The following is a 13,964-nucleotide window of genomic DNA, read 5'->3' as shown; positions in this document are numbered from 1 at the left end:
AATCTGTTAAAATCAAAAGTCTAAGAGGTGAACAACCATTTATATGTTATAAAGACTTCTGTTATATAAGAGGACTGACAAGAACATTAAATTCTTTAATTACCATTGCATTTAGTAGCATGTTATGAAGATTTTTTTTGTGGCAATTTTTAACTCTTTTTAAACTTTGTATTTCTTCTTCATAATCGAATCCATACTTGAGCAGTTCAAGTCCAGTGAACTGTAGACTGAACCTAAGAAGTTATTGCTTAAAGCACATAGAATGTCTTACGTCTGTGTAACAGTAAGTCCTGTGCTTTTGGGTTTTATAATAAGGTTCATGGCAGTTTTCCATTTCTCACTTATTTTTATGAAATAGGAAAAAGTACTATGATAATTAAATAAATCCCTCTGTATAGACAAAAATGATAACGTAGCCAAAATGGAACTGGGGACATTTAAAAAGCTTCACTATGAAAACTCAGTGAGATAGATGCTGGTTTGATGCACAAAAGTCTGGTTTTATTTTAACACTTCATAGTCTTAACCCCCTTTCGCTATGCCTAGTTTTTCTCCTGCTCTATTCATTCCCACTTTTCATTTCAGTTTCTAGATGAGGCATGTGTGTTTGGACTATTTATCTGGCTTCATTGCTGGCGGCTCAGGTCTCTGCACCTGACGTCTGATTTTTCACACCAGGTATCCTATATGTTTAAGGCACTTTGTTTTCACTCTGTGCCCCAGGTGAACACTTTCCCGGGTGTGCTCTCTATTGGTCTGTGCTTTTTAGAGAGGAACAGTACAGAGGATTAGATCCGGATAGTCCAAGGGTAAAGAAGGCAGAATCCTTGCTCTTCTAGGAACTTGTAATCTTGTGGTGAAGGAGGGTATAGACACAAGTAATACTTAAAAGAATTCCTTAAAAAATGAACACACTGGAGTGACTAAATTCAAGGTAGAAACACTGCAGATGGAGTGTATTACCACCCAGTGCATTCCCCTGGAGATGGTTTTCAAAAATATCTCAACTGGATCCAGCAGTATATATCTGATGAAGGTCTTCTTTCAAAATCCAACCACAGGCATGGTCTTCCTTAATCTTACTTGTACTGGAGCACAAGAAAATGTTCCAATTAAAATTCATTTCTCTGGGACTTCCAGTAAAGATGGAAGTGCTTCACTTCCTTATGCAACCACAAGAAAAATTATACTAACCTCAAAACAAAAAACACCCAGAAGTGCCAGAAAATCTAACTGTATGGAAGTCTGACAACCATGGATTTAAAAAAGCCACAGTTTTAGAAAATATTTTAAAAATAGCGTTTAGAGATTAGAATTCTTTATCTCAGAGAAGATTCCTATGGAAGGCTTCAAGTTTATGAGGAGTTATGCAGAGATCGGAGACCAGCTGTTCTCCATCACGAAAGAATCCCAAAGAGGGGGGATAACCCTCAGCGTGAGGTGATTAGGTTGAGTACAAGGAGGAATTTCTAATGGTGAGAGTGGACCGTTGAAGAGAACCTCTTGGAGGAATATTTTAAAACCTGAAAGACCTCCAAAAGCTGAGTAATGTCCTGGAGCACTCTCTACACTGGAAATCTATTAGAAGCTTGTGCTTTTATGAAATATGAAATTACATATTTACATTCCTCACTTGGTGTCCCTAACATCCTCATTGATTGCATATTTATAATGATGTATTTTGTATATATTTTCTACATAGTATGTATAATAATTTGTGCTTTGTTTTCTCATGTGGTCCTAGTGATGCCATCTATGGATGTAGAATTGTGTTGGCTTTAGAATCAGCTATACCTGGGCAGGCTGCCTGGTTCCACTATTCTGATTCTGAGATCTACTATATGGTGTTTGAAAAACTGCTTAGTTTCTGGGGCTTGGTCTTTTGTGATAAAGGAGGATAATGAAAGAATAAGTCAATCAGCGTATTTGTGTCACAAATTCAATGCTAGCATGTTGTAATTAATTCATGTTACTTAAAAATGTATTTAAGGATATATATTTTATATACAAAAGAATACATTAAATGGAAGTATTTTGTAGAAAAAAATCCAATATAGAAGAAACAAAATTTCCCTACACAGATACATAAGTATATACTATTTTACACTAAAATCTCTTCCTACAAAAACTACAGCGTATGGGTCATTTTGAAAGCAAAATACTACTTAGGAATTTAAAAATTCTCTCAAATGATTCAAAAACTAGTTAAAAGGAGAAAAGCACAATTATGCAAAATAAGAAATGAGATAGGGAAATACCGGAGATACAGAGGAAATGGAAATAATTGACTCGTGGTCGACTCAATATTGACTAGAAAAAGGTAAATTGCTAAAATCATCCCCAGAAGAGGAAGACCATTTACTATATTTAGAGACAATTTACTATAAGAAATAGATAAAAGTTGTCACAAGCACTAATGCCTTGCTAATGAAAGCATTGCTTTAACTGATGCAATAATTAATGTAGGGGAAAAAAGAGACACAGAAGTTGGAAAAGAGGAGGTAAAATTATTGTTTGTAGATCAGGATAAGTATATCAAAACCTAGGAAAATCAACTGAACAATTCCTATTGACCACAATCCAATTTGTTAAGTTGTTTGCAAAATTCACATAAAAAGTATATGGAAAATATATTTATAATAACAACCAATAAGTATTTTCAAAGGAATAAACTAAAAAAAAAAAAAAAAAGCAAGAATTTTATGAAGAAAATTCTAACATGCAAAAGAAGGCTTGACTAAATGGAAAAGCATCTCTTGTTCTTGGTAGGGTGGACTGACTATCACAATGTTCCACATATTCCTACCTTCATCTCTTAATACTTAATATAAGTCAATTAAAAATAACAAAATTTTTATTTGGGGGGGTACTAACTAAAGTGATTTGAAAATTCAAAAAAAAAAAAAGTAAACATGATATAATAGTAAAAATAAACCTGAAAACAATAGTAATAAACAGGACAAGACATTCAGATTTTTAAAAATATTTTAAAACTGGGATATTTAAAATGGATTGTTGCTAGGGTGTGAATAGACAGCTCATAGGTAAAAACTAGCAAGTCAAGAATTATCTTCAGTTCTATATCTTGATTGGAGTTTGGGTTACAAAGGTGTGTGCATTTGTTAAAACTCAGTGAATATACCATTAAGATTTGTACATTTCATTCTAATAAAGTTTATTTTGAAAGAAAAATCTATTAAAATTTATTGGGCTCTAGTCCAATGACATGCATACTAATGTATTCTGAGGGAAATATGCTGATAGCTGCAATTTTTTGAAACAAAAGAAGTCAGAAACTAAGATGGATTGGTGGCTAGGAGGTTGAATATATGGAAATTTTGCAATTATGTAAAATTATCTCAACATTGCTGTATGTTTGCAAATTTCATAATGAAGTGTTGAAAAAATAAATTCAAATGTATAGAGAAATTTAGAATACAATAATGAAAAATAATCTTTAGGTTATAGATTTAATTATGGAATGAAAAATTTTATCTCATTAAACAGTTTCAAGAACCAGAATACTGATAGGTAGACTTGGGTGTAGGGACCAGAATGAGTCCTGGGGTGAATCTCCCAGATTTTGTAGTGATTCCTGGTGCTTTGGCTTGTCAGGCTGTGTGGGAAGTTGGCACCCCTCCCCATGAGAATTCTCTGCTGGGAGGGTGCCTTCCTATCGCGAGCCACGTTGGCTACCAAGGAGACATGTGGTCCTTGTGGACTGCACACGTTCAAAGGTTTAGGAGAAAAAAGCAGTCACTGTACTAGACAGGCCAAGGGCAGCTGTTCCTCAAGCATGATGATTATTCACTCCGCGTTTTTTGGTAAAGTTGCTCTTATAGCTAAAAGTTTTAGGATTTAGAACAGTGTATTCAGGCGTTCTGAATCATTCATAAAGTGCGATTACTTAACTATTTGTTTCCTGTAGTTTTTTGATACTCAACCCTCTATATTTCTCAAGGATTGTGTGGAATGGTGTTGGGAGAGGATCGCGAGTCTGCTGTTCTATATGCAGTTTCAAAAACGGGTTCCGAGGGACTCAGCCCAGCTCCCAGCAGGAGGACCTTTGCCACCGTGTGGAGAGAACTGACAGGGTTTCTTTCTTTCTTTTTGCCATTTAACTTAATCTTTATTGTATTTTTTCCATTACGTTTTACCCTCCTCACCCCAGCGATCACCACACTCTTGTTCATATCCATGAGTCCTTTTTCCTTTTTGCTCAGTCTCCCCTCCTCCCCCACCACTAGCTGTCATCCTGCTCTTCATCTATGTGGCTGTCCCCATTTTCCTTGTTAGTTCAGTTTGTTCACTGGGTTCCACATATGAGTGAAATCATATGGTATTCCGACGAAGTTTCTTCAACCATAAAGTTGTACGTAGACTCTGATGGGTACATTTGGGACTCCTTTTATTTGGTGTATGGGTTGGGAAAAGAAGTATATATTTTGGTGGCAAAGGGGAAATACCAGAAATTCACATATATGAGCATTCTCTAGTTTTGAGGGCTCTCAGGGAGGGGAAAGTCTTAAAGTAGTTCATGGAATATGTTTACAACTAAATATTTTTCCTCAGCATATCGTTCATTGAAAATATCATCCTTGATGCTATTTTTTTCCATCTTGAAAAATTGCCCCTTGAAAAATGGGAACGCTAATGCATAGTTTCTGAGAAAAACCTTCTTTGTGTTTCTTTAAATTTACTTCACTGACAAGACTGTGGGCTCTTTAAACCCTGCCCCTGCCTGAGCCCTGTTGGGAACAAGCACTGGAAAGCTCTTACACGTAGTTCCCACTGGACATGATTTTCGTGAGGTGTGAGGTGTATAGTTAGCAGAGGGTCAGCAAAGAAGATTTGAAAGAATGTGATTATAGAAGGAGATGTCACTTTAGTCAAGTTTGTAAAATGTGGGTGTTTAGGAAAGAAGCAGAAGCCGACTAATGATGAACTAGACAGCTTTCCCAATTCCGGCTGCCTTGCTGCCGTCTTCAGAAACTCACACTCAAAGCCTAAGGCCTCACGTGCGTTTATTTAGCCACAGGTTCTGTGCTAAGTGTCTTACGTACTTTGCCACTTAATTCTCAGAACCTGTGAGGTAGGTCTTATTATTTCTGTTTTACAGGTAAAGGACCGGAGGTCAAGAGGTTAAGTCATGATTTTCAAAAAGATAAAATCAGGACTCTCAGGCAATATAAAAAGGACACAGACCTAACATTTTATTGATATATAATATTATTAACCAATGTTATCTCAATAAATTTAATAAAAATGTATTTTATTGAACTCATTAACTCAAAAAAGAAAATATGTTATGATTGGTTCAAAGAGCATTTAAGAAGCTATTTTGTTTATCAAAAACTTAATGAAGAAATGTTAGTATGAGGTTGCTGAGCTGGAGATAGATGGGGTTGATATCCAGCAGGTCATTAATGTTAGGGATTATCTGTTCCATTGGATGGAAATTATCTGCATCTCTACTGGACAAACATGTACCAGTTAGCAAGTAAATTACCTAAGTATGGAAACTAATCATTAGCAAAAATGAGATGAATTAAGTACAGGTCTCAACAATCCTTGGGTGACTTTTGTCTTTGTGAGCATGTAAAAATGAATGTGTTTGTCCCCATCTTTTTGCCTTATCTACAAGTCTGGAGAATCTTCATGACAGCATCCAGCCCCCAAGTTTCACAAATATCCAAATCATCCCCGTGACTGCACAGCCTTGGTTATGACTCAGCAATGAGTTAATTTGTTTTTTAAGAATGTTGGGATCTCTCTGATCTGTGCAGGTAATTTTTACAGCCAAGACAGTTCTGAAGCATGAGGATTCTCTGGATGACAAAGCCATCCAGCTCGGTCAATAAACATCAATCTGAAGTAATAATACCTTTTGTTTCTGCTAATAATAGGGGTCTCCAAACTGGGTTTCAAGAAAGGAGCTCTGATATATAATCATCAGACACACCATGTCATGACTCATACATAATTACTGAATATGTTGTGTCCCCATGGTGAGGTCACGGATGCCAGGAAAGCAGCGTGAAGGAGAGAGGTTGCAGGTCAGGAGACTGAGTCTGAAGATGGAAAAGTCATTTCATCTTTCTATGCTTTCGTCTGCTTTCTCTTAAATGTGTGGTTGGGTTAGATGAGAGGTTTCCAAACTTTTTAAACACCACAACTCCAAAATATGATGCAAGTAAAAAAAAAAACACTCTGGTTAAAGAAAGGGAGGGAAAAAATGATGTGGAAGTCCTTGCTTTCTTCCTCTTTCACTTATGGATGGAACCATGACTGGCTACCAAATTTTCAGGGCCCAGTTCAAGATGAAAATTCAAAAATGCTTTTCAGAAAATAGTAAAAAAAACATTAAATATGATCAAATGAAAGCTTTTTCTTTAAAAATATTGTATGGCTTACAAAATGTAACAGATGTAGTCCTGATGCATAAGTAATGATATAAACTCACACAGTACAAAAAAATATTTTGATGTCATAATTTAATGTACTACAATATATAATACTTTAATAATTTGATATCTTGATTGATCATAGATTTTATATATTCTACCATCGAAGTTTATATTTTTAACAACTTCATTTTCTATTTAATTGAAAGCAATGTTAGTCACTCTTGGCAAAGGCAAGACTGCAAATAGTTTTTGATAATTTTTAATTATAAGATTTTTTATCTTCACCTTTTCATTCAGTTCCCTAACCTCCTTTTCCTCTGGCAACCATCAGTTTGTTCTTTGTATCTGAGTTTGCTTCTATTTTGTTTGTTCATCTATTTTGTCCTTTAGATTCCACATATAAATGAAATCATAAGGGATTAAGAACTACACATTAGCAGTCAGGAAATAGTCCCAGGGATGTAAAATACAGCATAGGGAATATAGTTGATAATATTGTAATAACTATGTATGGTGCCAGGTGGGTAACTGAAACACTGGGGGGGGACACTTTATCAAGTATATGAATGTGTAACCATTATGCTGACACTTGAAACTAATACAAAATAATATTGAATATAAATTATAATTGAAAAATAAAATTTAAAATTTTAAAAATAAAGAAAAATGTAACTATTACTAGAAAGTTGTTAGGAGTATTTTATAGGCAGTGAAAATATTAGGATAAATTTCTGATAAACTTATATCAAAATGTAAATTTTAGTACATTTAGAGCTGATGATTCTGTTAAACATTTTCTCGAAAAAGATTTAACTTTCTATACAAGTCAGTTTTGTTTAAGTCTCAATTTAATTTTAAATGTAAATTTATACAATGGCATTTTGATATTCTGACATTTTCCGTAACTTTATGAAGGTTTTTCTAGAAACATAAAGTATCTTCATGATTCGTATGTAATTTCGAAATGTCTGTTGTGCATTTTATTTCCATATCTTCAATTACAAGGAAAAATTAATTTAAAAAAAGTCTACTTCTTAATACTTGGTTCATCCAACGCTTCATATGGAATTGTATTTTCCATTGAACTTGGCAATCTTTACATTTAAATTCTATTCCTAAGTCTGTGTACATTTTGTCCTGCAAAGTTATAGCAGATTTTAGAACTGGAGGTTCCATAATTGACTGCAGAAATTAATGCCTGTCCATCAGCAACTGCTGTTCAGGCTGCCTGCGACTGTTACTACCACCATGCCGTGACTAGGTCCCAGTATGGCTCTCTCTCCCTCCCCATGGCTTTGACCTGTCCCAGGTACTGGCTTGCTCACAGGGCAAATGACTATGTGGCTGCTGTATGTGCTTCCTGGAGCCTGAGCCAGTACACATGTGGCCGCTGCTGGACCACTACAGAGCACATACACTGTCTCCCATATATCATCTCTGCTTATGAGCACGCTCAAGTGTCCCATGGATTGATGGTACCCAAGTTGAAAGTCAAAATTAAAAATTTCAAGACACAGACGGGAGAGTGTTAAAATAAGCAAGGGGTCCTTCTTAGCATGAAGGACTGAGCAGATTGTGAGCCCAAGAGGCTGGAACACTCAGGACTTTGTAAGATGCACATGGCTTAGTGATTTCGCTACTGGCTCTCTCCAATTCATCTTCCCTATCAGGAAAGCTCTTTTATGATATTTTTATATTGGAACCAATATTTAATGTTTGGGTAGATGAGGGTAAATCTACAAGACTAAGAATAATAGTCAAAAATTGGAAAAGTCTGAGCACAGAAACCAGGAGAAGAGAGTACTTTAAGAGGGGAAAGTACCCAATGGACTCAAGTGACGCCAAAAGGCCATCAATAAGGAAGAGCAAGACTGAAAATTTTCCATGGGCTTTATCAACATGGAAGTTACATCATCTTAGATTTTAGTAATCTTAGAAATAAGCTGTGTCAATGGAGAAATGCAGGCTGAGGCCAGATCGTAAATGCAGAAGAATCAATGGAAGTTGAAAAATGGACTTCTGCAACCCTCTTATGCTGTGTCCTGAGGAGCAAAAGATATGGTCCCTCTAAGACAAATCGTGGCAATGACTGTGGGTAAATGTGATACATGTACCAGGGACATCTGGTTTTTTGTAGGTGTGGCTTTTCTTTCTTCTTTATCCCTGCTTACCATAGTTTTATGACAACAACTACCATCTATTGGGAACCTACTATGTGTAAGGCTGCTGCTGAGCCCTTTTTATCCATTCATGTCTAATTCTACAACAAGCCTAGCAGCTATTCCTCTCATTTTCCAAGCAGAGAAATAGAGGTCACTTGTTTTAAGTTCACACAGCTATTATCACAGCTGGTATTCCAACTTGACCCCTGCTCCTCCATGCTGCCTTCCGTTTTGAGTCACCCTTTCCTTTCTGTGACCTGCAAGGAGGAGTTGCAGGGAAAACCAGATAGCCTGTAATCCTTGTTGCCTTTTATTTGTTAGTCTCAATATATTCCACATTTAAAATGCCTTAGGTTGTGAAGGGCAGACTTAAGGTCACCCTAAATGTTCCTTGGGTAAGTTCCAGCATTTGCTGCTCTTGTTGTGTTTTTGCAAATGAACAGGATAAATTAAAAATGGACTTAATGTAGTCCCTTTAATGACAAGGAGGGTAATCTTAGGGAGAAAAATCATTATTCAAGGAAAATCACAATGATCAGTGGTAGACTACAAAGTAGTGCAGCTAACCGTCTTTAAAGTCTCCTTTCATTTAAAATATGTTTTCACTTGAAAGTTAAACTATGTCTGTGGTATCATCAAAGATATTTAAGTTACAGGCAAGAAGAATATCAAATGCCTTGCAACTGGATGTCTTTCCAATAAGACAGTCTTACAGATTTAGAGACTTGTTTGTGGGTTATGCTACATAAATTAACATGTGTTTTCTGTTTTCAAAGGGCATAAGCCTACGATCTCATTACCTGAGTGACTGTCTGTACCTATAGGCCTCACTTAATCCTGTCTGCATTGCTGCCTCCTGAGACTCAACGGTTTGGCTGAACTAAGTGGCTGGGTTGGTGAAGAATGGGACAGTCTGTGGGCTTCGCTTTAAAATTGGTTCCTCTTTTTTATCCTAATGGCTTGGACTGAAAGGGCCCAGAGGTCTAAGAGGGGGGAAACCTAAAATATTTCCCTCAGCCCAAACTAAGTATAATGGGCAAAAGGGTTTTGGACACGTGAGATGTGCCTGGCACACCTTCCTCCAAAGAAGCCCCCTTTTTCTTTTCCCCCAATGTGGAACATTGAAAAATTAATCCCTGCCTTTTGTCATCTAGTGGTTATGGATTGAATAATGTCTTTTAACCCTTTTGCCAAATCTGTTGCCCCCAGAATACAACAAGGATGCCAGCCTGTTAAACCAAGCACGCCATTGTCCGGGGACAGCCAACTGACCTGGAGTCTGCACGATCCTTCCCCATGTCGGAAGACAACCCTCCCCTCCACACCCCCACTCTTATTAGGGATGCCTGGACCCAAGGGTAGGTAGGACGACGACCATGTCCAGCTTGAAGCAGCTAGAGGAGCTTGCGACCTTCGCCCATTGTCCTTTATAAGATTATAAAGGGTCTTAATATCTGAGAGGGTGGGATTGTTATTTTTTATTGTTAAAATAATTAATCATTTATTTATTTAAAAAAAAGAAGAAGAATATTAAAAAAAAAGAAAATGAATAACAAGGGATATTGCCTGACTGACCAGCCTCAACCATTTGTACTATTGCTCTAGAACTCCTGTTCTTAGAAACCCACACATAAGCCAAGCTTTGAAACTAGCACTGTGGGCAATTGTAAACCTAATCAGAGAAGTTAACCTCATCCCACTGGTTAGTGAATTCACCCAAATATTCCCTCACCAGAACTATAGAAACTATGTTGTGAGTAATTTGGACTATAAAACTGTTCAGAATGTATGACCCCAATAATTCAGTGTTCAAAACATGCTACTGAGTGTTCATTATGGTGCACAGAGTATAATTTATCTTCCTAACATACCCCATATGTGTTGATATGTGTTATAGTGGCTGTGCCCCATGAAGCAACTAGCATGTTGCAAACATAAAGCACAAAATAAAAACATACAGACATAAAAAAATAAATAAATAAAATGCCTCAGGCTGTAAAGACCTTGCTCTATACATTCTACTGCAATTTTCTGCCCTTTGATTGGACTTTGAACACATAAATTGCTCCATACAGCAACTCAGTCAATAAAAGTAGCTAATATGGGAAAGTCTCACCAAATCCATCAAAAACGATTACTAATCACACCCATCATAAATGCACTACCCTACTCTCTGGCCTCATTGATAGTCCCCTCCTCTGATGCATCATCAACCCTGGTCTGAGTCCCCATCAACTGTCTTGTCTTATTACAGTAGTCGCCTCACCAGTCTCTCAGCTTCTATCTTTGCTTCCAACCACAGTAGCCAGAATGACTCTTTAAAAATGCAAGTCAGATCATGTTAGTTTTCTCTTTAAAACCTGTTACATGCAGATAAAAACAAAACAAAACCCAACATTATAACAATGGCTGATAAACCCTCCTTACTCACCTCTCTGACCTTTTTTCTTTCTGCTCTTCTGTTGCTCACCCTTCTGGAGCCATATTAATTCCATGCTCTTTTTTTAATCCTGCCAGAAAACCCAGCCTTAGGATCAACCTAATTATTAACCTTAGTCAGCTCCACTTTTTCCTTTTTTCATAGCATTTATATCTTTCTGAATGTAACTCTAGGATCCAAGGGTCTTTGCTCATTGATGTATCTCTAGTGCCTATAATGGTGTCTAGCACATAGTAGGTGCTCAGTAAATACTTCTTTCAAAAAATAAAATTTTCAACTTTGTTACTATTTTGTCTGGCATTTCTCGCAATCCTGTTCTGCCTCCCCCTTTTTTTTTTGTCTTAGGGGTCAGGTGAGCATTCTCTAGAACTTGCTTGTTTGAAGATTAATTTAAACTTAAATTAAAAATTATATATATATATATACATATGTACATACATACATACACTTACATATTTATATTCTGGATACTAAACCATTATTAGACATATGATTTGCAAATATTTTTTATTGTATTTTTTTCATTACCATTTAGTCCCCTTATAACCTCTTCACCTCTGCCCTTGCCCTTCTACCCCACATTCACCGCACTGTTGTCCACATCCATGATTTGCAAATATTATTGTTCCCATTCCATAGATTTTCTTTTTACTTTATTAATGGTGCCCTTTGATGTACAAAACTTATAAATATTTATAAAGTCCAATTTGTTTATTTTTTATTTGAATGCTTGTAGTTTAGGTATCATATTTAACAAACCATGGCTTGATTTACCCTATGTTTTCTTCTGATTTTATAGTTTTAGCTCTTACATTTAGGTCTTTGATGCATTTTGAGTTAACATTTTTATATGGTGTGAGGTAGGGGTTCACCTTCCTTCTTGCATGTGGAAAACTAGTTGTCCCAGCATTACTTGTTGAAAAGCCCATTTTTTCCCCATAATATATTGTCTTGGTATCCTTGTTGAAAATCAGTTGATCATAAGTGTATGGATTTATTTCTGGACTTTCAATTGTATTCCATTAATCTATATGTCTATCTCTATGCCTATACCACACATTCTTGGTTATTGTAGCTTTGTAGTAAGTTTTGAAATCAGTGAGTCCTCCAACTTTGCTTTTAATCTTCATGATTATTGATTATTCAGGGTCCATTTCAATTTTATATGAATTTCAAGATTAGGTTTTCCCTTTCTGCAAAAAAGGCTATGGGTATTTAGATAGGAGTTTATTAAATGTGTAGATTGCTTAGGGTAGTATTACTGTCTTTAACAATATTAAATGTTTCAATCTGTGAACACAAAATGCCTTACCATTTATTGATATCTTCTTTAATTTTCTTCAGAGATGTTTCATTAGTCTGCAACTACAAGTCTCGTAAATTTTTAGTTAAATTTATTCCTAAGTATTTTATAGTTTTTATTGCTACTTAAATGACATTCTTCTTAATTTAAATTTAAAACTGTTTTTTCTAGTGTGTAGAAATACAATTGATTTTGGTGTGTTGATCATGTATCTTGAAATCTGGCTGAATTTGATGATTAGCTCTAAAGTCTTTTTCGGTGGATTCTTTAAGATTTTCTATATGTAAAATTGTGTCATCTAAAAATAGAAATACAGTGGTACCTCCCTATTCATCATTAATTCGTTCCAACGAGTGGCTAGTAAGCAATGATTGATGAAGCATTTTCTCTTGCAGGGTGGTATCATGACTCATACAAAGTCTAGCAAGTGTGACAAGTGGCAAGCAAGCACCTAGTGCGAAATGTTTTTTGTCAAAATGTATGAGTACCAGGTTTGATGAGTTCTGAAGCTGATGCGCACCGAGGTATGACTGTAGTTTAATTTCTTCTTTTCCAATTTGGATGCCTTTTACTTTATTTTCTGCTTAGGTCTCCCAGCTACAACCTTCAGTACAATATTGAACCAAAGTGTGAGAGTGAATGTTCTTGTCTTGTTCATGATCTTAGGGGAGAAGCATCCATTTTTCACTATTAAGTATGATGTTAGTTGTGGGTTTTTGTAGATTCACTTAATAAGGTTGAGGAAGTTTCCTTCTATTATTAATTTTTTGAGTTTTTAAATCTTGAAACTGTGCTGAAGTTTGTCAAATGCTTTTTTCTGCATCTACTGAGATGATCATATGTTTTTTGTTTTTATTCTATGAATATGGTGTATTATATTAATTGGTACTTAAATGTTGTGCTGATTTTAAATTCCTGGGATAAATCCCACTTGGTCATGGTGTATTATGCTTTTTATATGTTGCTGGATTTGGTTTATTAGTTTATTGTTGAAATATTTGCCCCTATATGCATTAGAAAGATTGGACTTTATTTTTCTTTTCTTATAACACTTTCGTTAGGTATTAGAGTAGTACTAGTTTCATAGAGTGAGTTCAGAGGTCTTTGCTCCTCTTCTATTTTTGGGAAGAGTTTTTAAAGTATTGGTGTTAACTCTTTAAATATTTGTGAGAATTTACCAGGGAAGCCATTTGTTCTAGAGCTTTTCTTTGTGAGGTATTCTTTGATTATGACTTTAATTTGTTAACTTGTTATAAGTCTATTCAAATTTCTTATTTTGAGGGAGTCAGTTTTGGTAGTTTATGCCTTTATAGGAATTTGTCCAGTTAACCTATCGTGTTCACATCTATCTACTGCAATTGCAGACACTGATGGTTAAAAATATTTAAAAAGTAAAGAATTTTGATTAATCTTGAATAAGGAGCCAAATAGTTGAAATTTTTAGCTTAAGTAGCCTAGAAGAATCTAATGTCACTTTGACAATAAGGGATTTGAAAGCTAAATCTTTAAGAAAGTATGCAAAGTAGAAATATAAAATGTGTCTGAATGGTATACATTAAGAGAAAAATTAGAAAATGGGTTTATGAATTCAAAGTGAAACTAGTCTATTGATGAATAAAACATTTCTCCTTAATAAATACTATGCAATATTT

Source organism: Furipterus horrens, unplaced genomic scaffold (genome assembly GCF_987537825.1).
Source record: "Furipterus horrens unplaced genomic scaffold, mFurHor1.1.pri manual_scaffold_1, whole genome shotgun sequence".
NCBI lineage: Eukaryota > Metazoa > Chordata > Mammalia > Chiroptera > Furipteridae > Furipterus > Furipterus horrens.
The sequence above is the reverse complement of the archived record's forward strand: the minus strand, read 5'-3'. Positions refer to the sequence as shown.